Genomic DNA, 24,542 nt, shown 5'->3' with positions numbered 1-24,542 from the left:
CACCATGATCCACTCGTCATTAAGACCCTGCCTTGCTCATTAGCTGTCTCAGCAATGGCATCTGTGCACTTGGTCTCGCTGCCACCACCTGGCCCAAATCTTACAGGTATTTTTATGTAGAATAGAGGTGCTTTGCCAAAACTTCTCCAGACTTGAATACTTAAATCTAAGTATTTTGTAAGTAAAGTGATCTCCAAGTATCAGGATTTCCCCTCCTTAACAAAAGCAGTTGATCATAAATAGCAATAATAAAAATAATATTCTGTCACCTTAACGGGGTTTAGAGTCTAATACAGACAGAAATGTATAGAGACAATTGTTTTCTGAAAAATGATAGAAATTTATTGGAGGTAAGAGAGCGACACAGAGATGAGGGTTCTTTTTTTCCTAGCGTGGGGTATCAGGAAACATGTAAAAGGGAGAACTGCCAGAAACCTTGAAAAATAGGAGGTAGGAGTTTTCCAAGTAAGCAAGGTTGAGAAAGAGGCTCTAGGAGAAAGAAGGAGAAAAGCAAAAAGACAGGAGAGGTCAGGGATGTCTGAGAACAAATAACTCACTGTGGCTGTGAGATCAGGAATCAGAGCACATCAAACAGTGCAGCACCAGGTTTATTTCAAAAGTCACCCAGTTCTCTGACCTTTTGCACCAGCTTCTACCTGAGTCCAGAGCTGACCCCTCTTCCTATGACAGGAGACAGTGCATCCTGTATTCCAACATGACTGAATAGGATTAATAGTTTTATCTTAATTCTGCTCCGAGTTTTCTCAATTTCACTCAGCAAGTTTAATGCTCGCTGGCACCAGGCTTTTGACAAACTTTCTTTAAAACCCATTATAAAAATAGTGATGTTGCTAAGGAGTATACATGGTAAAAATCATTATTCCAGCAGATGGAGCAGAGGTGACATGGGAAGAGCTGAATATTGCCTGGCCCAGAATACACAGCAGAAGTCCAGACACTCAGGAGAGGCGTGAAATGGAAAAGACACATTTGAGAGCGAAGACTGAACATTACTGAATTCTGCTTGGCTAATCACCTAATTTGGACTTAGAAAATTTCACATCCTATTCAAAATGAAAAGGAAAACAATCTTGGGCAAGTATCAAAATGATTCTTTAAAGAAACATTTATATTTTAGAGTGAGAAAGCTGTAATTTTGATTTGTTTAAAAGTCTCACTGTGGTGCTTCCCAATCATTCCGTATAACGCAGATGAGCCTGAAATTCTTTGTAGAGCCTCTAAATGAACGGCTACCCCAAGCTCCCACTGATGATAATACATGTTTCTTTCCTCCCAGACTGTTTGTGAATTGTGTGATTGCCTGATATGGAATTATTAAGAAACAGATCAATAAACACAGCAGGCTACAGGCTTAAAATCTCTGCCTACACAATGGAACTATGAACAAAGTTACTGCCTAGGAATTGTGACAATAGAGAGCTGGTCGTGCAGACACATATTTGGGATCATATCCGCAAGTGAAATTATAGGCATTAAAAATATCCACAGAGAAGCAGATGTTTTGATTAGAAATTGTAACTGTTATATATCAGGTAAATGCCAAATATGTAATGAAATTCCTTAAGAATTATTGAAATCATGAATGAGAATTTTTACAAGGAAATAATTTCTGATAGTTATTGGAAATAGGGAATATGTCCTGTTTCTCTGAAGGACCTACCATGTGTCTTGCTCTGTTGAATTCTTTGGCAGAACTGGATCAGTCAAAGGCAGACTATGTGTGTTCAAGGACATAAGCAGAGTAGAGGCAACTAAAATTTTTAATTAAAACTTATATTTGGTATTTCACAAAAAGGTATCAGGGTGATCATCAGGAGAAAAAATATAATTTTGTTGGATTTTAATTTCACCAGATTTTTTCCAATTGAGGCACTCATTGGCTGCATTCTCAAAAAAGTTTAATTCAATGGTCAAGGACATGAATTAATTTAAACCTTAGATTTGCCCCAATCTAGTTATATAATTCTCTTTCTTTATTGCAAAATGAAAATAATAAAAGTTCTCATAAAGAATGGTAGTGAGAACTAAATGATATAATGCATGAAAGGCTTCCTTAGTTATCATTATTAATAAGAATGTCATATCCGTTAGTGGCTGGGACTGAGAGAAAGATTAAAAATCAGTCATAGGTGTTAGTCCCAAAGCAAGCTCTTTGGTGATATTCATATTCTAACCCAATTCATTCCAAAGGACATCTTACCTTCTGATCTTAAAAGAATACCTCTGTAATTTTGAATATGTGGAAATATGCTGCCCTCACTTCATAATTTGTCAATCTTCATTCACACAGGAATCATGAATTTCCAAGAATTTACTTAAGTATATTAAGTAATACTTTCTGAATTAGAAATTTAAAATATTTTCATTATGTTATAAACTCACGCTTCCACCATACCTCTGTGTATTCTTTTTGACACAACTTTTAAAAACATATAAATCTTTAAAGAAAATACAAAAAAACCTCTCCATTTTCCAAATATTTCTGATCTCCCATTATAATCGCTATCATGGTAAAAAAAAAAACACATTTCTTTTTCCGACTTTGAGAAAGGCACAATGTAAAATAAAAAGGGAAAAAGATACAACCATTAGCAGAGGCTTCCATAAACGAACTGGAATGCCAATGTACTACTCAGTTCAGGCTGCCATTCAAAATACCATGGACTGAGTGGCTTCCACAAGAATTTATTCCTCACAGTTCTGGAAATCAGGGACTGTCTGTCCTTGGTTCCAGATGACAGCGTTCCTGCTGTGTCTTCACGTGGTCTTCCTTTGTTGAATGTTAAGTATAGAGAGAAAAAGAGAGAGAGAAAAGATGCAAGTGTCCTGGTGTCTCTTCTCATTAGAACACTAATTCCATCATGAGGGTCCAACCCTTAACAGCCTCATCTAAACCTAATTATATTCCCAAAGCCCCTTCTCCAAACACCCTCACACTGGAGTAAGGGCTTCAATGTGTTTATCTTATGGGAACACAATTCAGTCCACAGCCACTGCTTTGCTGGAACAGACAAAGGATAACCAATGGCTAGGAGATGTAAACAAGCCTAAACATTCACAAACACACAACCTTTCAACCCTGCCGTATATTCCTCCTCAGGGTTCCTAATTACCAGATGTTGGATAACTATTCAGTCCCTCAGAGAACTACTTACAAAAAGTATAATTGAAGGATATAATACTTGCCTTTGCCCTCATAAATCAAAAGAAAATTATAAATCTAAAATTTGAAAATTAATTTAAGGACTATAAAGAGAGAGAAATTAAAAACTCATGTAGTCATTTATCTGTCCTAATTATTTTAGAATAAAATAACAAGGGAAAAAAGGGAATCAACAAAGAAGTTAATTTGACCAATCAATCCCTTTACTTTCTTTCAACCATTAATCAAAGAACATATATGCATGATTCATGGACATGGACAATGGTGGTGGGTGTGGGAATTGTCTCTGGGAATGGGGGGCAGGCTGGGGAGACAGGAGCAAAGGGGGAAAAATTGGGACAACTGTAGTAACACAAACAATAAAATATTTAAAAGAAAAAAGTTAATTTTCTAGCATATTAGAGATACACATACACAAAAAGCACATAGACATATACATAAATGTCACTTGCATAACACCATAAGTCTTAAATGCTTGGAGAAAGTCAATGCCCAGAGTACACATGAATAAAGAGTCCTCCTGTGATCTAGCTCAATTTAATCTAAAATTAGTAACCCATTCAAATGTTTTGCTTCAACAAAACATGCCATACTGTTTTCTACCTCTTTATATAAATGCATTGTGTGTAAACTATGTAACTCCCCCTCTTCCTGGAAACTGTTGTTCTTAAAAGCTAAACACATTGTTTGAGAGAAAATTATTATTCTTAATTAGTTTACCCATTAAAATGAACAAAAATAAATTAAGACTCTACTTCCACAATTAGAAAAGGAATGACAAATTATGAAGAAGCAAAAATAGCTCAAATTGATAAAATAAAAGGCAGATAAGAAAACTGAAATCACAATAGAATAAATTCAAGTCTGGTTATGTGAAAGAAAAAATCACTGGTGAGCTTAATTTAAAGATTAAATTTAAAAAATAAAAACAAAACTAAAAATTAGAAATAAAAAGGAAAAAAGTGGAAATCACAAAAATAATTATAAGTGACAAAGAAAAATAACCAGTCAGAATAAATGTAAAAGAACCATAATAGACTATATTGCTAAACACCATGCAAATAAATGTGAAAATCGAGATAAAATTGATACTTTTCTAAAAAACAGAATCTACAAAACTGATCTCAGAAGAGATAGAAAGTTTGAAAACTGATTTATAAAAAAGAAATGGGGAAATTTATCACTACATAATCCTAAAAGTATCAGTTTCAGATGGTTTCATGGGAAAATTTTTCAAAATCTTGAAAGATCAGACAATTTCAATGCTTTTAAAATCTGTCTATAGATTAAAGAAGAAAACTTCTTGGCCCCAAAAGATTGGCTACATGCACACAAACCCTCATGTAAATATCATTATAAATATCAAAGCAAAATCTTAAATAATATATAATCTAGGTGTACACAAAATTAATATCATAACCAATTGAGGTTTATTCTAAGAATTAAAAATATCTCAGTATAACAAGGGAATGAACAGGAAGAGTCATCAAGGAACATTTATAAAGGATCCATGGACAGAGCCAAAGGGGGGAAGGAATGAGGGTGGGGTGGGGGAAAGTGGTGGCAGAAAAATGGAGACAACTGTACTTAACAGCAATAAAAAATAAAAATAAAACAATATCTATTAATAAATTTTATTACAATAATACATCACAGAAAATATTTTATTCTCTTTGTAGATGCTAAAAAGCCATTGTCAAAATTCAATAACAATTTTACATTAAAATACTCAATAAAATAAAACTAGATGGCAATTTGCTATATGGTATACCTATCTTAACCCAAAAGCCACTGTGGTGTATCACCAAAAATCTGAAATAGGACAAAAGTCCACTACCATTAGTATCATTTAATACTATACTAGAGACATAGCCAACATAATTAAATAAGATCATTAGTTACAAACATGTTATACAATGGAAGTGATAAAACTATTACTAACTTCAGTCAATGTAGAAATATAATGTTATGAATAGAATATCCAAGATGGTTAACTGGCTTGTGGCACACACAGTTGACTAGAATCAGACATACTGGTAGAAAAAAAGGTCTTGTGACAGTTGTATTTGCAAAGAGACTGTAACTGTATGACACATCCAGAACACCTCTGAGCTTTCAAACTGTTAATGCTTTATCAGTAAAGGGAATAACGGAAATGGAAGGTACTTCCAGAGGGTAAAGCCTAAATCCATGGAGATCAAAGACGAGGGAGTTCTATCCTAAGAACAGAACCAAGTCCTAATCCAAGGTAATCTCTCAGAGCAGTAGGCGGCCATGCTGGCCTAGAGGCATTTCAAAATTTCTGAGGCCCTCTGACTGCTGTACTGCTCTCATCTTCTCTTTTTCCAAATGTACTGATTGCTGCTGAAGGACACAATAAACATGGTGTAAGTGTTCTCATTTATATCCATAAAGATGCCTATAAAACTAATAAGTGATTACTGCTTCACCTAGGTGAAAACTGGAAAAAGTGGGGACAAGAAGGAAAGGAGAGAGACTTTTGTCTGTGTATCTTTTTGTATTTATAATTTTTGTAAGTATGGGAATACATTCTATATTCAGTGTATAAAATGAAGTTTAAGATTTGTCAGAACTTAGTGAATTCCTAGGAAGGGGGTTAAGTATGAGACAAAAATAATGTTCTCTAATTTGGAAATACAGCAGAAATCAGAATGAGGAAAATTAAAATAAAGTACATATTTATGTGCTGTTTGATGAACTCTGCATTGCCTTAAGGGATCTAGAAAAAAAGAACTCACTGCATCTCAGTTGTTTGATGTTTAGGTTGAGAAAAAACTCACACAGACAACTTCAGAACTCAAAAAAAAAAGAAATCAACAGAAAATGGTAGCCAGTTTAAAAAGAGTTTTTCTATTCTTTACTAAGACTACAATGTTTTTATAAGTTTAAATATCTGTACTTTAAAACTACCATCACTAGGAAGAGGAGGTTTACCTTATGATGTTATTACAGTCTACTCTGAAGTTTTCAAGAATGATAGATATATTATACAAGAGTAGCCCACATGGTAAATTTACAAAAATAAAAGACTGGTTGACAAGTAGCCCGTCTACAAAAACAAGTCAGTAGATACAAAATGGATAGACAGATCTAGAACCTTATTCTAAGATGTTTAGACACCCGTGGCTCCTAGGAAATAAAATCACAATTAATCCGAAAATTTTGTTGGGTGGATATTTAGCTCAATATTATTACATTGAGCTAATACCAGGAATTAGTATAACGGGGACTTGGTAAAAGCAGAACTTCAGGGTAAATTTTACATGGGATTACATTCAGTTTTATTACTATTAAAAAAAAAAAAAAAACATGGCCTAAAGGCTGCATGCAGCCCAATGAAGTGTTATTGGAAAAGAAAACAAAAAGAATAAAAATATCCTACTGTATATGGGACAGAAAGAGACATGTAATTGTTATTTCTTATTAAATATTGGAAATACCTGTTTACTTAGTCCTACTGTTATTTAAATTCTCCATTTATCATCTCAAATTTGTTTATCTTAAAAATTCATAATAATATGCATAGTCTGTAATATTTAAATATTCAATAAAGTTCAAATAATTGGTAAAATAAGTGGCTATAGTAAGAGACAAAGAAGGCCAGACACTTCATAATAATAAAGGAAACAATGTAACAAAAGATATAACCCTGGTAAACATTTATGCACCCAACATAGGAGAACTTAAATGTGTAAAGCAAATCTCAACAACATAAAGAGAGAGATCAACAGAAATAAGGTCACAGTCAGGAACTTTAACATCCCACTGACTTCAAAGGATAGACCTTCCAGATAAAAAATCAACAATGAGCCCTGGATGGTGTGGCTCTGTAGATTGAGTGCTTAGCCTGTGAACCAAAAGGTGACTGGTTCAGTTCCCAGTCAGGGCACATGCCTGGGTTACAGGCCAGGTCCTCAGCTGGGGGCATGCAATCTCTCCCACACTGATTTTTCTCTCCATTTCTTTCTCCCTCCCTTCCCCTCTCTCTAAAAGTCAATAAATAAAATAAGAAAGAAAGAGAGAAAGAGAGAAAGAGAGAAAGAGAGAAAGAAAGAAAGAAAGAAAGAAAGAAAGAAAGAAAGAAAGAAAGAAAGAAAGAAAATCAACAATGAGATAATGGCCTTAACACACTAGATCAAATGGATTTAATTGTCATCTTCAGAGCATTTCACTCCTAAGCAACAGAATATACAAAGTTTTCAAATGCACATGGAACATTTTCTAGGATAGAACACATTCTGAATTTAAGAAGGTTGAAGTTATTATTAAGCATCTTCTTTGACCATAATGTTATAAAACTGGAAATCAATCACAAGAAGAACATTGAAAAATACACAAATATATGAAAGCTAAGTGGCATGTTATTAAACAATGAGTGGATCAACAATGAGATCAAGAAAGAAGTCAAAGGATACCTTGAAAAAAGTGAAAATGAGAACGCAACAACCCCAAATCCATGGAACTCAGGGAAAGTACTCCTCAAAGGGACATTCATAACATTGCAGTCCTATCTCAAAAAACAAGAAAAAGTTCAAATAAACAATCTAACTTTACATTTAAAGACTTGAAAAATAACAAGAAATTAAACTCAAAGTGAGAAGAAGGAAAAAATAATACATATCAGATAAAAATAAATGAAATAGAGTCTAAAAGAATGATACGAAAATTCAATGAATCCAAAAGCTCATTGTTTGAAAAGATAAATAAATTTGACAAGCCTTTAACCAGACTCATCAAGAAAAAGAGAGAGGACTCAAATAAAATCAGAAATGAAAGAGAAAAAATGATAACTTACTCTAAAGAAATACAAAGGATTATAAGAAAATATTATAAACAACTATATGAAGACAAGTTGGACAACCTAGATGAAATGAATAAATTCATAGAAACATACAACATTCCAAAACTAAGTTAAAAGAATCAGAGAATCTAAAAAGACACACTACAGTTACTGAAATTGAAGCAGTGATCAAAAAACTCCCTACCAACAAAAGCTCTGGACCAGATGGCTTCACAGGTGATTTTTTAAAAACATTTTTTATGTTGTTCAATTAAATTTTTATTGATTAATTTTAGAAAGAGAGAGGGTGGACAGGAGAGAGACAGTCATTGGCTGATTCTTGTATGTACCCTAACCAGGGATTGAATTTGCAAAGCTGGTGTATCAGGTTGAATGCTCTAATCAGGCAGGGTCTGAGCTACCTGACCCTGCTACAATGAGCTACCCAGGCAGGGTCTGCTTCACAGGTGAATTTTACCAAACATTCTAAGAAGAACTAACGCCTCTCTTTCTCACACTATTTGAAAAAATTAAGGAGAATAAAACATTGGCAAGATCATTTTATGACACCAGCATTGTCCTAATTCTAAAACCAGATAAAGACACTACAAAAAAAGAAAATTATAGGCCAATATCCCTGATGAACATACATGCTAAAATCCTCCATAATATATTAGCAACCTGAATACAGCAATACATCAAAAAGACCAAACAGCATGATCAAATGGGATGTATTCCAGGAATGCAAGTTTGGTACAGCATTCACAAATCAATAAATGTGATATACCACACAAACAAAATGAGGATAAAAATCACATGATCACATCAATAAATGCAGACAAGGCATTTGATAAAATCCAGCACCCATTTATGATAAAAACTCTCAGGACAGTGGGATTAGAGGGGGCATACCTAAACATAATTAAGACCATATATGCAAACCCACTGCCAGCATCATACTCAGTGGGCAAAAATTACAAGCATTCCACTTAAGATGGAGAAGAAGATAGGGTGTCCACCCTCACCTCTCTTATTCAACATAGTACTGAAAGTCCTACTGATAGCAATCAGATAAGAAGAAATAAAAGGCATTCAAATTGGAAAGAAAGAAGTAAAACTGTATTTATTTGCAGGTGACATGATACTATACATAAGGGGTGTTCAACTTTTTGGTGTTTCTGGATCACACTGGAAGAAGAGTTGTCTTGAGCCACACATTAAATACTTTGTAACATATAATCACAGAAATATCTCATAATGTTAATTAGATTTACGATATTTCGTTGGGCTGCATTCATGGCCACTCTGAGCCATATGTGGCCTCCTGGCCACCCCTGCTATACATACAGAACCCTAAAGATCCCACCAAGAAACTACTAGAACTGATAAATGAATTCAGAAAAGTACCTGGATACAAAATTAATATCCAGAAATCAGTTGAATTATTATGTGCCAATAACAAACTAACAGAAAGGGAAATTAATAAAACAATCCCACTTATAATTGCCTCAAAAAGAATAAAATACCTAGGAATAAATCTAACCAAGGATGTGAAAGACCTGTACTCAGAAAATTATAAGATACTGAAGAAAGAAACTGAAGAAGATACAAATAAGTGGAAGCACATACTGTGTTCATGGATAGAAATAATTAACATAATTAAAATGCCCAGCCTACCCAAAGCAATCTAACAATTCACAAAAATTCCTATTAAGATTCCAAAGATATATTTCATAGAACTAGAACAAATATTTTAAAAAATTATATGGAATCACTCTTTATATAGTGATCCTGAGAAAGAAGAAAAAAGTTGGAGGAATCATACTACCTGATATCAAACTATACTATAAGGCCATAAGAATCAAAACAGCATGTTACTGGAATAAAAACTGATTCACAGATCAGTGGAACAGAATAGAGAGCCCAGAAATAAACCCACATATTTATAGTCAATTAATATTCAACAGAGGAAGCCAGCACATGAAATGTGCTAAAAATAGTCTATCCAATAAATGGTATTGGGAAAATGAAAGTAGACCACCTTATACCACACAGAGGAATAAATTCAAAATGGAATAAAGACTTAAATGTTAGACCCAAAACCATAAAAATCCTAGAAGAAAACATAAACAGTAAAATCTCAGACACTGCATGTGACAGTATTTTTTTCTGATATATCCCCTCAGGCAAGGAAAATAGAAGAAAAAAAATAAATAAATGGGACTTCATCAAACTGAAAAGTTTTGCACAGAAAAGGAAACCATAAACACAATAAAAAGACAACCCAGAGAATGGGAGAACATATTCTCTGATATACTGATAGGGGGTTAATTTTGAACATTCATAAAGAACTTATAAAACTCAACACCAAAAAGCAAACAAACAAATCAATTAAAAAATGGGCAAAATACCTAAATAGACACTTCTCCAAAGAGAACATACAGATGGCCAATAGATATGAGAAAAGATGTTCATCACTAATCATCAGAGAAATATAAATTAAAACCACAATGAGATACCATCTCATACCCATCAGAATGGCTATCATCAATAAATCAACAAACAACAAGTGCTAACCAGGATGTGGAGAAAGGAGAACACTTCTGCACTGTTGAGGGAATGCAGATTTGTGCAACCACTGTGGAAAGCAGTATGGAGATATCTCAAAAAAGTAAAAATAGATCTGCCTTTCCACCCAGCTATCCCACTTCTGGGAATATATCTGAAAGAAGCCAAAACACTAATTTGAAAGAACATAAGCACCCCTAGGTTCATTGCAGCATTATTTAAAATCGCCAAGATATGGACGCAGCCCAAGTGTCCATGAGTGGATAAGTGCATAACACAATTATGGTATATATATATATATATATATATATATATATATATACACACACACACACAATGGAATATTACCCAGCCATAAAAAAGAGAAAATTTTACCTTTTGCAAAAGCATGGATGGACCTGGAGAATATTATGCTAAGTAAAATAGGCCAGTCAGAGAAGACAAATAACATGATCTCACTCATATATGGAGTCTAATGAACAAACTGACCTAACAAGCAAAACACAGACGGACTCATAGATGGAAAGCAGGCTAACCGCTATGGGCATGGTTAGTAATGGGGTGACTGAGCAAATAGGAAAAAAAGGACTCATGGACATGGAAAACAGTGGGATGATTGCAGGGGAAGGGGGCTTAAGGGGGATAAGTGGTAACGGAAAAAAAATTAAAAATGGTAAGATAAGTGCTGTGTCAGAGGAGAAACTGAAACAAAAAAAGCATAATAAAAATATTATTAGATTTTTATACTTGTCACTTGTGCAATATACTATTTTATTTAAATGATAGCAATTATGTAACAGAAAAATAAATAAGAGATATGTGATTTTAAATGTTTATATTTTATGTAAAGAAAAACATGCATGCATCAATAATTATATGTTATGTCATATATAGGACATCATACATATCTATCTATATATATAGAGAGAGAGAGACTGGCATAGTATGACTGTGATCTAGGTTAGTTCTCTAAAAAGCTGATCACACTTGTATTTGCATCTGAAGTGAAAGAGATTAATCTGGGCTAAAAATAAGTGTTTGGAAGTATAAAATAGTCATATCCACCATGTTCTACTTGTTAAATGCTCACACTACAACATCACACTATATTATACTAATTTGTATCCCCACTAAACAGTGAATGTCCTGAGGAGAAGTACTCTAACATAATTCCTTTTGTTTCTCAGCACCTAGTAGAGTGTCTGGCATATAACAGGCTCACTATAATTATATATGTGAAACTATAGTTATAAAAATTTAAAGAGTTTTTAATAATATTAACTTGTTACATTTGGTAGAAATATTGTATATATGAAAGAGTAATGAAAATAAGAATTGCAGCAGCACAACTTTTTATTTAAAAGGTGAATATTCCACTTGAAATAAAATCAACTTTAGATATAGTTCTCTTGGAAAGACAAATATAAAAAGATGTTTCAAGGACAAGAAAGCACTTCATATATACACAAGTATGAAATTAATACCATGTTAAGTTAACAAGGGACCACATGTCAAATTTGCAAGGAAATGTTACAGATTTATTTCAGTTACATTAGGAAATATGGCCACTTGTGTAAAGATAATTTTCAGCATCAAGTCCTAAATGAATTGTTGCCAAGTAGGTTAATATGGTTTAAAGTTGCTATCTTTGAAATTTATATTAATAACTACAGGCAAAACACTTATGGAATTAAGCAGGAAATATCTAACAACTGACTTGTCTACATCAAGCTAAACCATTGATGACTTGACATTCTTTCCTTCTAAAATTTTACTTAGCACTTAATGACTGACTTCATTTCCTACATGAATAATTCTATTTCTTAAAAAGAAAACTATTTCAAGTTTGTCTTTTGAAATATAACATTCTTAGAGAAGAGATAAGTAGTGATTTAAATAATTTCAGTTTCAAGGATAGATTCTAATAATACAAAAATTACCATTTCTATAAGAAATAGTGCAATAAAATTTAAATATTTATTACATTTAAATTATTTTATGGATTTTACATTAATTAATTGCATGATATAGTACAAAGCAAAAATAGGCCAATGATTTCATTAAAATGTGTATTAAAAGAAATACAGAAATACCCTGGAGATAGTAGGGGTTCAGTTCTAGACCACTGCAACAGAGTAATATCACAATAAGGCAAGTCACAAATTTTTGTTTTTCCCAGTGCATATAAAATTATGTTGTGTGTTATATATGCATGCATATATGTATATAGCAAAAGTTATATATACTGTAGTCTATTAACTGTGTAATATCATTGTGTCTAAAAAATGTATGTATTTTATTACTAAAAGTAGTAACCAGTCTGAGCCTTCTGCAAGTTGTGATCTTTTTGCTGGTGGAGGATCTAGCCCTAATAACATCAAAGATCACTGATAAAGGATTCCTATAACAAATGTAATAATAATGTAAAAGTTTGAAATATTGAGAGAATTACCAAAATGTTGATAGGGGCTTAAGACTTGGGAAAATTTAGCTTAAGGTAAATAGTCATAAATCTAGCAAGTAATGTGTATGTTAAGTTTTTGTTTCAGTAACTACAGACAAGGCCCATCCTGGCACCTGAGAATAAGCAGCTGACCTCCTGGAGACATCTGTACCAGGAAGAAGCAAGCGACCACCCTTCCCCTCTGGGAGGCAACAGTTGAATTTCAAAGGCTTTCGCTGACACCTTGTTTGCCCTCCCCCAACTCCCTTATAAGAGATCTGGCTGGGAAAGAAAGAGTAAGATGGTTTGTTAGGGTATGAACCCTCCATCTTCTTGGATCGCTGGCCATCTGAATAAAGTGCCTATCAAAGATTCAATCACTGTCATTGCTTATTGGATTTGGTAGTGACAGGCGACCCGAACGTCGGTGCCGTCCGGTTACATAGTGACACAGAGACATGAAGTGAGTTGCTGGAAAATGACTTCAATAGACTTGATTGATGCAAGGTTGCCACAAATCTCAATTAAAAAAAAATCTGCTAAGTATAGTACAACAAGGTATACTTGTAGATTGAATCTTTTCCTAACAAAGCTAATATCTTGCTGAGTAGATTAACATGAAAACCATCGTTTAGATGAAATTACATCATGGAGGAGGTACTTAAGGACAGTTAAAAGTACCTCAAGAGCTTTGCCCTAAGTGTTCTTCTCTGTTTTTCCCTTGTGTGGGCTTAATAACATCAGCAAGACACTACTATTATCCAGTGAGTTAGAAATGCACAGCTCCTGAGTGAGTGCTATCAGACTGTTTATGACACTAGGTTTTCTTTTTCCTTTGAATCGCTGCTATTAGATAATTTAACTTCCTTTTAAAAATTAGTATTTTGCCCTAAGCAAAGGATGCTCCTTAAGAAAAATAAAATAGTAGAGGGTAAATTCTGGGATAAATCATGTTTATTAAGGAGTTTAGAGAGAACCTTCTGAAAGAAAAATAAATATTGTGATAACTGCCTCTTCTTTAGTCTAAGGAGACCCAGGGAGGGATAGCAAATCTCAGGCAGCACAAAATGCCTCTAACAGGCTCCAGCTTCGAGCCATTCACCAATATGTGATTTGTAATTACTTGTGCAGTTTGTCTCCGTATAACACAATCACATCTAATTGACCAGAAAATTTTGGTTATATTGTACTAAGCTGTGGCTAAATTTTTACTGTTATTATTCTGGTTTCTTTGTGAACATCTCAACTTTACTGCATCATTAAACCTTAAATTAGATTTTGATAATAAGAATATTTTGTAAAATTTTTCAAACAACTATAATATTCACATAGGAGCTATAGTATTCTTAATGCCACTGTCTTATCTTCTTAAAACATTTAATTCACACACATTCTTTCTGGGTTATTAAAAACAATGGCACTTTGATTTCAATTAAATACTTCATTTGAAAGCCATGACTAATAAATGCCAAATGCTAAAGGTGAACTTATGTTAAGTGCATATCAGTGCATCTTTTGTAGCATGAAAAGAATTTAAGACAGGGTTCTTAGTTTCAGAATTGCTGATGAGGGCTGATGAGGTGTACATACAAGAAATGTGACAATTAACTACCTCAATTTAGAAACTTCCATTACTTTATTTTCATGTTGGGAATGTGGGCTAAGCAATAGATTTCATTTCCTATCACTGATTCTCTAAAAGTAGGAAAATTAGAAATAATTGAGTTTGTTGTTTAAATGTCTACTTTGTCCATACATTCTATGTGTTACCAAAGCAATGAAGATCCAAAGCATTTTGGTGACTGTCCGAAAAAACATACTGGAATTATGGAGGGGTCTCCCCTTGTAGTACAACAGGCTTCTCCTGCTAGTTGAGAACCCATCTGTATCAGTGTAGCAGCCGGCATTGTTTTGAGAAGCTGTGCTTGGCTTGAGTGAATTTCTTTTTAAGACTCTCAATCCTTTTGCCCATTTCAAGATAACACACCTGCCCACAGTGTGCTGAGTGTTCAGTAGTTTTTGACCAAAGAACGGAATGACCCCCATGCCCCACCCTCCCTATTCACCCAATCTGGCCTCAAGCAACATTTTTTTGTTTGTTTTCCCAGATGAAAAAAATCCTCAAAGGAAAATGTTTTGTCCATATGAAAAAGGTGAAACAAAAAAAGGCAGGAGCACTTAAAATATATCAAAATCGAGTTCAAAAACTGTTTTTGAGCAGTGGGAAAAAAAATCTTGATAGGTGTATTGCATCAAATGGAGAGTACTTTGAAGGTGACTAAAGTTTAATTATGTAAGAATACATAATTTTTTATAAATAAATCCTGGGTTTTGGGGGTCCCCCCTCATATGACTAACAAATAAAGAAACTGTGTAGTCAGTCACACTGGTAATTTTTTTAAATAAAATGCTTCCATAGAACATGATAATAGAACATAAATAGAATCATAACAAAGCCTCCCTGTGTGGCTTACCTTAAATTATACCAGGTGACAGTTTCTTTTTTTTTTTTTTCAGTTTAAATAGAGAGCCGAAACTTGTTTTTAATGTCAGATATTGTGGGTAAATAAAAAAACAGATTTAATGAGGCCTAGGAAGATTGAGCATTAACATCCAGGTACCTTAGTTTGTCTTGGCTATCAAAGAAGTAGGCAGCAAGTACTTAAAAACATTACAACAAGGATGAACTATAAAGTCTAGTGCAAAAGCTTCTTAAAACATTATGTTGTATTATATATCTTAAGGCAGTAACAGTTTCTGTTAACACATGAAAAAATTACCTAAACGATATAGGAAAAGTATGTGTGACACTATATACGCATTCTGTAAACTTAACATACCTGAAATAACTTGAATCTATCTACAAATGCATATAATCACAAAATGAAAAACTATAGAAGTACGCCTGACTGGAGTAGCTCAGTGGATTGAGCGTGGGCTGCAAACCAAAGTGTCTCAGGTTCGATTCCCAGTCAGGGTACAGGCTTGGGTTGCAGTCCATGACCCCCAGCAACCACACATTGGTGTTTCTCCCTCTCTCTCTCTCTCTATCTCTCTCTCTCTCTCTCTCTCTCTCTCTCTCTCTCCCCCTCCCTTCCCTCTCTAAAAAATAAATAAATAAAATCTTTTAAAAAACTATAGAAGTAATTAAGAAAAAAGCTAATGGAAGGACGTAACTAAAGGCATAAAAATTTTAGGTCCTTCTAATTTTTTTTCCTTAACCACTGGGAAAATACACATGGCTCTCTACAGTCATGAGTTCAATTATCTAGTCAACATAAATTCTGATTTAAATTGAGCCAAAGAGAATAGATAAGACCCCCAGAGTATATTGCCTTGGCCCCCTTCCCATCTTCCACTAGGCTCATTGCCTAATTGCCATTAGCATCTGATAAAATGCACTTATTTTCTCAGCTAAAATATCTCTTTGAAAGTCAGTAAAAGGTGATAAAAAGAAATTAGTATATGTCATCACTATAAAAAGAAAAATAAAGAGTAAAAATGAATGGAGCTAAAAATTATCAGAAAATATACTTATTAAAACAACCACTTTTAATTTTTTCTATATAAAATAACATTTGTATTAACACTTTAGGTAAATATTAATCAAAAACCTAAAACTTTTCATTTTAAATGTCTTTATTTTTTGTAGAATCATAAAAGTAGTCCCAAACAGATGTTACATCTTTCTTTTTACTATTTACGTATTTTTTTAAACTGAAAGTACCCATTAAGAGAGAAATTACTAACCAGTGCTTTATAGGGTCGGTTTTATTTTTAAATTATTGTTCTAGGTTCAAAGTTCTCATTTTAGGTCAATTAATGAAAAAAAAGCTCAGAAAAAAATTTTACACTGATTCTTAGAATTCATTCAATCCAAAGGCCAAGTTCAGTCCCCCACTTCAGACAATTCACTTCTTTGTCCAGGTTTAAACTGAATCTGAATGGTTTTGGATGGGGCACAGGTCTTACCTTACAGACCCACCAATCCCTCCTCTCTCGCACCCAGACTTCACAGATTTGCATTGCAAGCCTAATCTTCAAAGCACATAAATTTCTCACTCTTCTCTGATTTAATCTAATTCTTTTAACTCAAAATCAAGGGAATACTCAAAAGGTGAAATGATGCATCCTTGTTCTTAAAGTGAGTTAGTGGCCATGCTGGATGTGCTCAGAGCTCTTAGTTCTTGGGTCTATTCTGTCACTGAGGCCTTTGCATCATCCAGGCCACGAAAAGTTTTATACACAGTAACCTGAACCAGCATTTGAATATTGACAGCAGCTAGTGCTCCACAGAGCAATGAGTTCTGATCACATACTAGCAGCACACCCTCCCTCCCCAAACTGGAGTGCTCCAAGGAGTTATAAACTCTTTTCGGAACACGCCTTTAAAATCTAATGCCTAAATGGGAGTTCACAGTCTATGTGTGGTCATATACAAACAGATATTACAAAAGGTTAACAAATATGTGTTAATTTGGAATAAATAAGCTGTGCTGTATCATAGCACAAACTGCACTGTTGCCATTTTTAAATAAAATCACTGGACCAAGCTAAACTAAAATGTGAGACTAAATGGATTACATATAATAAAATGTATAATGGTATAAAAACAAATTGATACCACAAAAGCAAGAAAATTGTACCAACTGCAACAGCCACATGGACATTAAACTAGTTGGATAATACGCTGCAAAGAAAATGGGCTAAATCCCATGAAGTAAAAGATGAATAGAATTTGGAAAACATACGCCTTTGCAACAGAATAACGCTTGCATTTTCCTTTTCTTTTTCAAAATTAGCAGCTATTGGCACGTTATAGAGTTATGCCAAATCACCATATTAAAAGTTGATTCAAGAGTAAAAGTCTTACATTCTAATTAAAGTAATTAGGTCTTACCTCAATTGAATGATACTAGGGCAACCAGAGGGTCTTTGCAGGTTATCAGACTCTTACAAGCTGGACCCAGGGCTCTTCATCCAGGTGCCTAACAGTCAAAGCCCATTTCCTGTTCATAAATCAAACAAGAGAGGTGATCAATTTAAATTGGGAACTGTATTAGATAATTTATCAGTTGGCTCCTGAATTTATCCTTGAGTTAATGCTTTTCAGATTTACTTTATCAGTTCTCCTTTTTTATTGTAAGCACCTGCATTTCTTTTTTCTTCTTTAGAAGTCAAGAATATATAAATAGACATTTTTTTAAAAAGCACAGCATTTTATTTCAAGGACAAATGTATACACAAACACACAAATACTTTCCTCTCTTACTCTCATGTGTACATATATATATATTTGTACTTTAATTTAGCTAGCCTAAATGGCAACCCACTTTGTGCCATGCACCACTAAACACAATAACAGATAAAGAAGGAGACAGATAATTGGACACAAAATTACTTATGACCTCTTTGGGGAGAAACAACTAACCAAAGAAAGAAATATGTAGTAGAACAGTATGTCCAGATCTGAAAGGCTGGCACTTCTGTGGAACATGTGTGTGACCTTGGGTAATTTCTGTAACTTTTTAAATATAATTCATTCAGTTTAAAATTAGGATTAGAAAATAGGTTAAACTATTGTGAAAATCAGAGACTTTGCATATAATGTGCCCAGCACATTCCCTAATATTCCCTATGTAATATGTACTAATATTCCTTAATATGTAATAATTAATTGAGACTATTATGAAGTATTTTAGGACACTGACGAACTTTCTCTATTATTTTATATCTTCTATGACAAGATTGGTCATTTGATATTTCATATTTATGGGATAGGATAAGTAATAATGCAGTATCACAAGCTTGTGATTAGGAAAAAATTCTTGCCCCTCTGTTAGGTTAGTTTACTTTCTCTTTACATTTCTATTTTTCTTCCTCATTTCAAAGTCAAACATCTTTATCAAACTTTATATAATAGGAATAATAACATGCCACAAAATGCTCAATCACCAAAATATAGAGTAAAATACTATTTCTAAATTTTAATCTTAAATTGTTCTGATTTCAAGAAGAAAAAGTTTAAGTTATATCCTGTATGTTCATCCAGTTTGGAAGTCCCAAACAACTCTTCTTTCTTTTCTCATAAATTCCAGAGTTTCTTGGTAAGAGTCACCTAACTTTATTAGTACATAAATTACAAGCTTTCTGGACTAATTTATCATCGAGTAAAAGTCCTTGGTTCCAGGCTAGTGACATTACATCATTAGTATGGGCACATATACACGTGCACTCACACACACAGTTCAGGACATCTTAGGATATTTCATTTGTGGGGAATACAAATAATATGAAATGGGGAGGATTAAGTTCACTAGTCAATTCTCAACTTTTCTTTAAAAGTGCCTCAAGATTCTACTTATTGGCAAGGTTGTTCAAGAAATCAATTGTTGTCTCAGTACAAGTGTAGACTTCTTCTCTCCCTCAGCACTGAAAATAATGAAGGATCCACAACAAAAATGATAAAGACATGCTCACAATGATTCTTGCCTCTTCCAACTATGAATCACAGGAAATCTAAGTTACATGGGATTTTTCTCATACCCTTTCTCTTGGTATTTAACAGGATAAAAATAGCCTGTTGCCATATGCATCCCTCCATTTGATTAAAAATCAAACTGAGAGAAAACATCAGCCACCACTCCCCCCACAAAAAAACTGTAGCGATTGGGTTAGAGAGCTGAAAATTCATATGTCATCTTGTGTAATATAGTGCCTTTGACTATCCCTTGTTGAATCTAACCCCAAATTCAAAATTTTATTTACTAAATGAAATGAACTCTAGTTTTAAGCATTAAGGTACATTATTCAAGATATTATTTTTTCAGGTTCTTATGGAAACTTGGCTGAATTAGTAGTTCCTAATGGACCTTTCAAGTATTACTTAATGTGAGAACACTGAAACTAGAATGAAGCATAAAGACTGTCATTCTATGCAGCAGAGAGAAAGAAGGAGCTCCTACCCTTTGGGACAGCATGGATGGAACTGGAGAACATTATGCTAAGTAAAATGAGCCAGGCAGTAAAGGTCAAATACCATATGATCTCACCTTTAACTGGAACCTAATCAACAAAAGAAAAATGCAAACAAAATATAACCAGAGACATTGAAATTAAGAACAATCTAACAATAACCAGAGGGGAGGCGGAGGGGACAGAGGGGAGAAGGGTTTTCAGAACTACTTACTATAAAGGATGCATGGACAAAACCAAGGGGGAGGGTGGAAGCATGGGAGGGAGGTGGGTTTGGCTGGGGTGGGGGAAGAAGTAGTGGGGAGAAAATGCAGACAACTTTAATTGAACAACAATAAAGTAATTTAAAAAAAAAGACGATCTCATTCAAATGTTCATGCAAACATCTACCATCATCTCCCACTAAATGTTTTATTAAATAATAGATTTCACCCATAACATATATCCAAATTTCCAGGAATGAAGTCTCAGAAGTGAAAAACCCTACTTGTCTATTGAGAATTTTTCTCTATTCAGAGTCTTTTAAATGGTATACACATATTAGAAAGAGAAAATGGTTCAAGTCTATGGAATTGACTTTAGTTCTAATGGTGGCTTGATACAAATATATTAAAACACAAATTTTGGAATTTCTTAAGCAGAATATACAAAAGCAAACTAACAAACAAATAAACAAGCAAAAGAACAACACAACAAAAGCTGTATTTCAATTTAGCAAGTTCCTATGGTATTAATGTGATATTATTAATGATTATTGTTTTGCATGGTTATCATTTACTAACTTGTAGAAAATGATTTCTGCTACCACAGTTGTCTTTAAGGCACCTACTGATCAAGAGCTAATAAAAATTCCTTGTTGTCAATCTCATAAATTTCCTTCTCAGTTTAAATAACTCCCATTGAAAGCCCGCCATGAGCTAAGCATATCAACTCCAAATACTTATGTATGGCTTTGAGGTTCTTTAATATCTTGATATACCTCTTACATTTTTGAAAGCAATAACTATGCCTTGGTTTGTGGTGCCCTCAGGACCCATCACTGTTTTAAGAATATGCTCAGTACATGATAATTAAAGGGCACCTGTGACTACGAACATTTCCACTCGCTTCCATTCACAGAGCTCACTGCCCATTGGAAGAACATGCTGAATGTTTCCTTAATGCCTTTTCTCTAGCTGGTCCTCCTTGATAATTCATGCAGTCTGCTCTTTTTCACTTAGTGTCTACTTATTTTCCCAGATTCACTTATATCATGCAATCTATTATAGCCTAGACATTTACTTTCTCTCTGTTTTAACACTATACTAAACTAAACAATAATCTTGGGAAGAAGAGAAGAAATACTATATTTGTACTTCTTATAAATACCTCACAGCTCCTAGCTCAATACTGGACACATAGTTGGTGGCTACCACAGAGGATACAGATGCTTTGTGAGCTAGGAAAAGATACACATCCCAATCTTATGAGTTAGATCAAAGACTGGCAAACTGGCAAATTATGGGCCATGGGCCAAGGGCCAAATTCAGCCTACTGCCTGTTTTGACAAATAAAATTTTACTGGAACATGGCCATGTCCATTTGTTTGTATTATCTATGGCTGCTTTCCTGCTAAAACAACAGAGGTGAATAGTTGCAACAAAGACTGCCTGGCCCACAGGCCTATAATATTTACTATCGACTTCATTACATAAGTTTGTGTGTCAGTGTATGAGATGAATGGTTCTCCAGTGTGGGCCCCAGAAGAAATCTGGCCCATTCACAGTCTTAAGTACTGTGGTTAGACAACACTACATAATCTTGTTCTAAAATTGTGGAGCTTGGATTGACTGTACCAGCATCACCTGGGAAGTTTTTAGAAATGCAAAAATCTAAGGCTCCATCCCAGACTACAGATCAGAAATTCTGCAGATGGGAATCAGTAATCTGTTTTTTGACCAGCTCTCCATGTGATTCTAATGCACACTAAAATTTGAGAACTACTGAATCACATGTAATGATTTGGCTTTGGTGAGGCAGATACAGTTTTTTCAACTGCTACTAGTGTGTACAGAGATTCTAAGTAATAAAAACAAATCAATTATGTCTCACCTGCCTGGAAATGTAACACCTGGGGTGTACACTAAGAGGCAGGGTTACTTTGATGTGAGAATTACTATAACACTTTCAGTAAATGCTAATATAGCCACCAGCTGTCTATCCAAAAGAAAAGACAACATACCAAGTACCAAAGTGTAAAATCTATCCCAAAATAGATTGAAATAGCAAAGCAATATAGCAGATAAGCTCTGGTTTGTACAGGACTGCCTGTCAGGACAAACCTTTGCACAATGATTCCCAGCAGGGACAAGGAGAAGTGAACTGCCACTCAGTATGGAACTCTGCTAATCAAGGATTTGTTCCAACATGCATATTCCATTTCTAAGTCTCACATGTGGCCAAATAGCACTTTCCATGACAGTGTGTGGGTAGAAATAAGGAATAATCACCACCAAGCCTTTCAGAAAAAAATATAATTGCATTGTACAACATAGACAATTTTCACAAAACACCATGTTTAAAATTTACAATAAATCTAGCTTCTTCATTGTTTCTTTCTAAAACTAGACTGGCACCAGAAGCATGACTATGATATCAAAGACTTAGAATGTACGAAAACATGGCAAGGTATTGATACAAGATGAGAGTGATAAAGTTCTGGGAAGAACCTTACCTCAATGTATTTTATTTAATTATATTTAATGTTGAAATCTTAGCAACTATATCCAGAAACAACAGTAAAGTTATTTAACTTATTGAAGTGTCTCTATGTAAAGGTTAAAAGAAACATATGTCAATCAATAAGAATAAACTATTGACTGATAGCCTCTAGAAAGTTCACATTATTTTCTAGTCATAAAAAATCATTATGTTTCCGCCCAACACTATAACCACTATTTCCCTTTTGAAAATGGCACATAGATTCAATAAGCCCAAAATATATAAAACATTTTATTCAATATCCATTTAAGAGTGCTTTGGCTTTAACATATGTCTATGGAAACTAGAAAAAGTATTTAGATATGCTATATAACAAAAAATTGGGAATATGGACCTTGATTTCTTATGAATTTAGTAAATGATTGACCACTGTTGAGATAATGTTAGAATTTCAATTCAGACTTAAATTTTCAAAATTTAAATCAAAGTTTAATGAATATATAATTTGGTATACTTAAGCATAACACAGTCCCATTCAAAGACAAACAATATATAATTCTCTCTATATATCGGAACTACCACCCCATGAAAAGATAGAAACTATGCTTCACTCAGCATTCACAGGAGATATAATACCTATCTAGAAGGCAAGTGAATCACAGATAACATGAAACAAGGAAAAAGCAGAAGCTGAATATGTTACAAAGTAATTAAGAGTAATGCTCTAAAATTTTAAGGAGGGGAAAATTAGGCCAAATGTTAAAAACCTTTCAAAGGAAGTCCATTAGCCTCTAGAATCAAACTCTAGCTGAATTTTCTTCAATTGAGTCATTTAAAATTAGACAAGAGCCTGACTTTGCCAAAATACCACAGGGAATTTTTCAAAGGAAGGACTAGTGAGATCTACTAAATGAATTATTTTTAACTCATCTTTTACATATCTAACTGCCATGATTTCACACACATTAAAAATAGTGAGAAATGAAAATGCTCTGGAGATTTCATTCTATTACTATGGCATATCAATTTACTTTTTTTTCAAAACAAGAGAAAGATGAATGGAATAAAAAATAATTAAGAGATAAACTACTCAAACATTTCACTCAAAATGGTTAATTCAAACAAAGGATATATTAAAAGATAGTATATTTACTTATAAAAGCTGCATAGTTAATACCATATTTAATTACTAGCGATGTCCCAGTATGATGATTAATAGGAGTTGTTAATACATAAGCACTAAATGAATGAATAAGTGAATTTCTCCCCTCTGGAGACTGTCTCCTCTAGGGTTTATATTCTTGAGACACAGGCTTATTATGGTCATTAATTACTGAGAACCAAGCCAGACTGCCTGTAGCTGTGTGTCCTGGAACAAGGTACTTAGCCTCACTGTGCCTCAGTCCCCTCATCTGAAAAATAAGGAGGGATCATAATAGTAGTAGTGGCCTCCTGGGGTTTTTCTAAGTTCTAATGAGTTAAAAGTAGTAAAGCAGAGAACCTGTTTGATAATAATCACTCAGTAATGGTGAGCTACCATTAATAACTTATATTAATGCATACGGTGGTCAACAGGGTAGGAGAATTCAGGAAATTAGTCTAGAAAATGTCAGAAAAGTTGGAGTGATAAACCACAGATTCTTAGTACATGACCTACTTACTAATACATTACTAAAAATCAGTCAGTGCATTCAGAAAATTGACTGGAAATAAGTACTTATTCTTCCCCAAGTTAAGCCTGATATTTTATTCCCAGGCTATGTGTCAGTTTATGGACAATCACTTAGCCTTAGCCTTCTAGGTTTTGTGCTGGATATCAAGTTCTTGACCTCAGGAAGGCAGGTTATTAATAAAACTCTAGGCTACTTGGT

General features: G+C 33.9%; 1 protein-coding gene across 1 annotated transcript in view; it reads right to left on the bottom strand.

Moving 5' to 3' along the window:
* Window positions 1-24,542, bottom strand: part of NAALADL2 (N-acetylated alpha-linked acidic dipeptidase like 2) — a 1,143,498-nt gene that overhangs the window by 892,864 nt on the left and 226,092 nt on the right. Inside the window, exon 3 of the mRNA XM_036017285.1 lies at window positions 17,897-18,005. The gene's annotated coding sequence lies outside the window, so the exon portion shown is untranslated. The remainder of the gene's footprint in view (window positions 1-17,896; window positions 18,006-24,542) is intronic.

This window comes from Phyllostomus discolor, chromosome 2 (assembly GCF_004126475.2).
Source record: "Phyllostomus discolor isolate MPI-MPIP mPhyDis1 chromosome 2, mPhyDis1.pri.v3, whole genome shotgun sequence".
NCBI lineage: Eukaryota > Metazoa > Chordata > Mammalia > Chiroptera > Phyllostomidae > Phyllostomus > Phyllostomus discolor.
The sequence above is the reverse complement of the archived record's forward strand: the minus strand, read 5'-3'. Positions and strand labels throughout refer to the sequence as shown.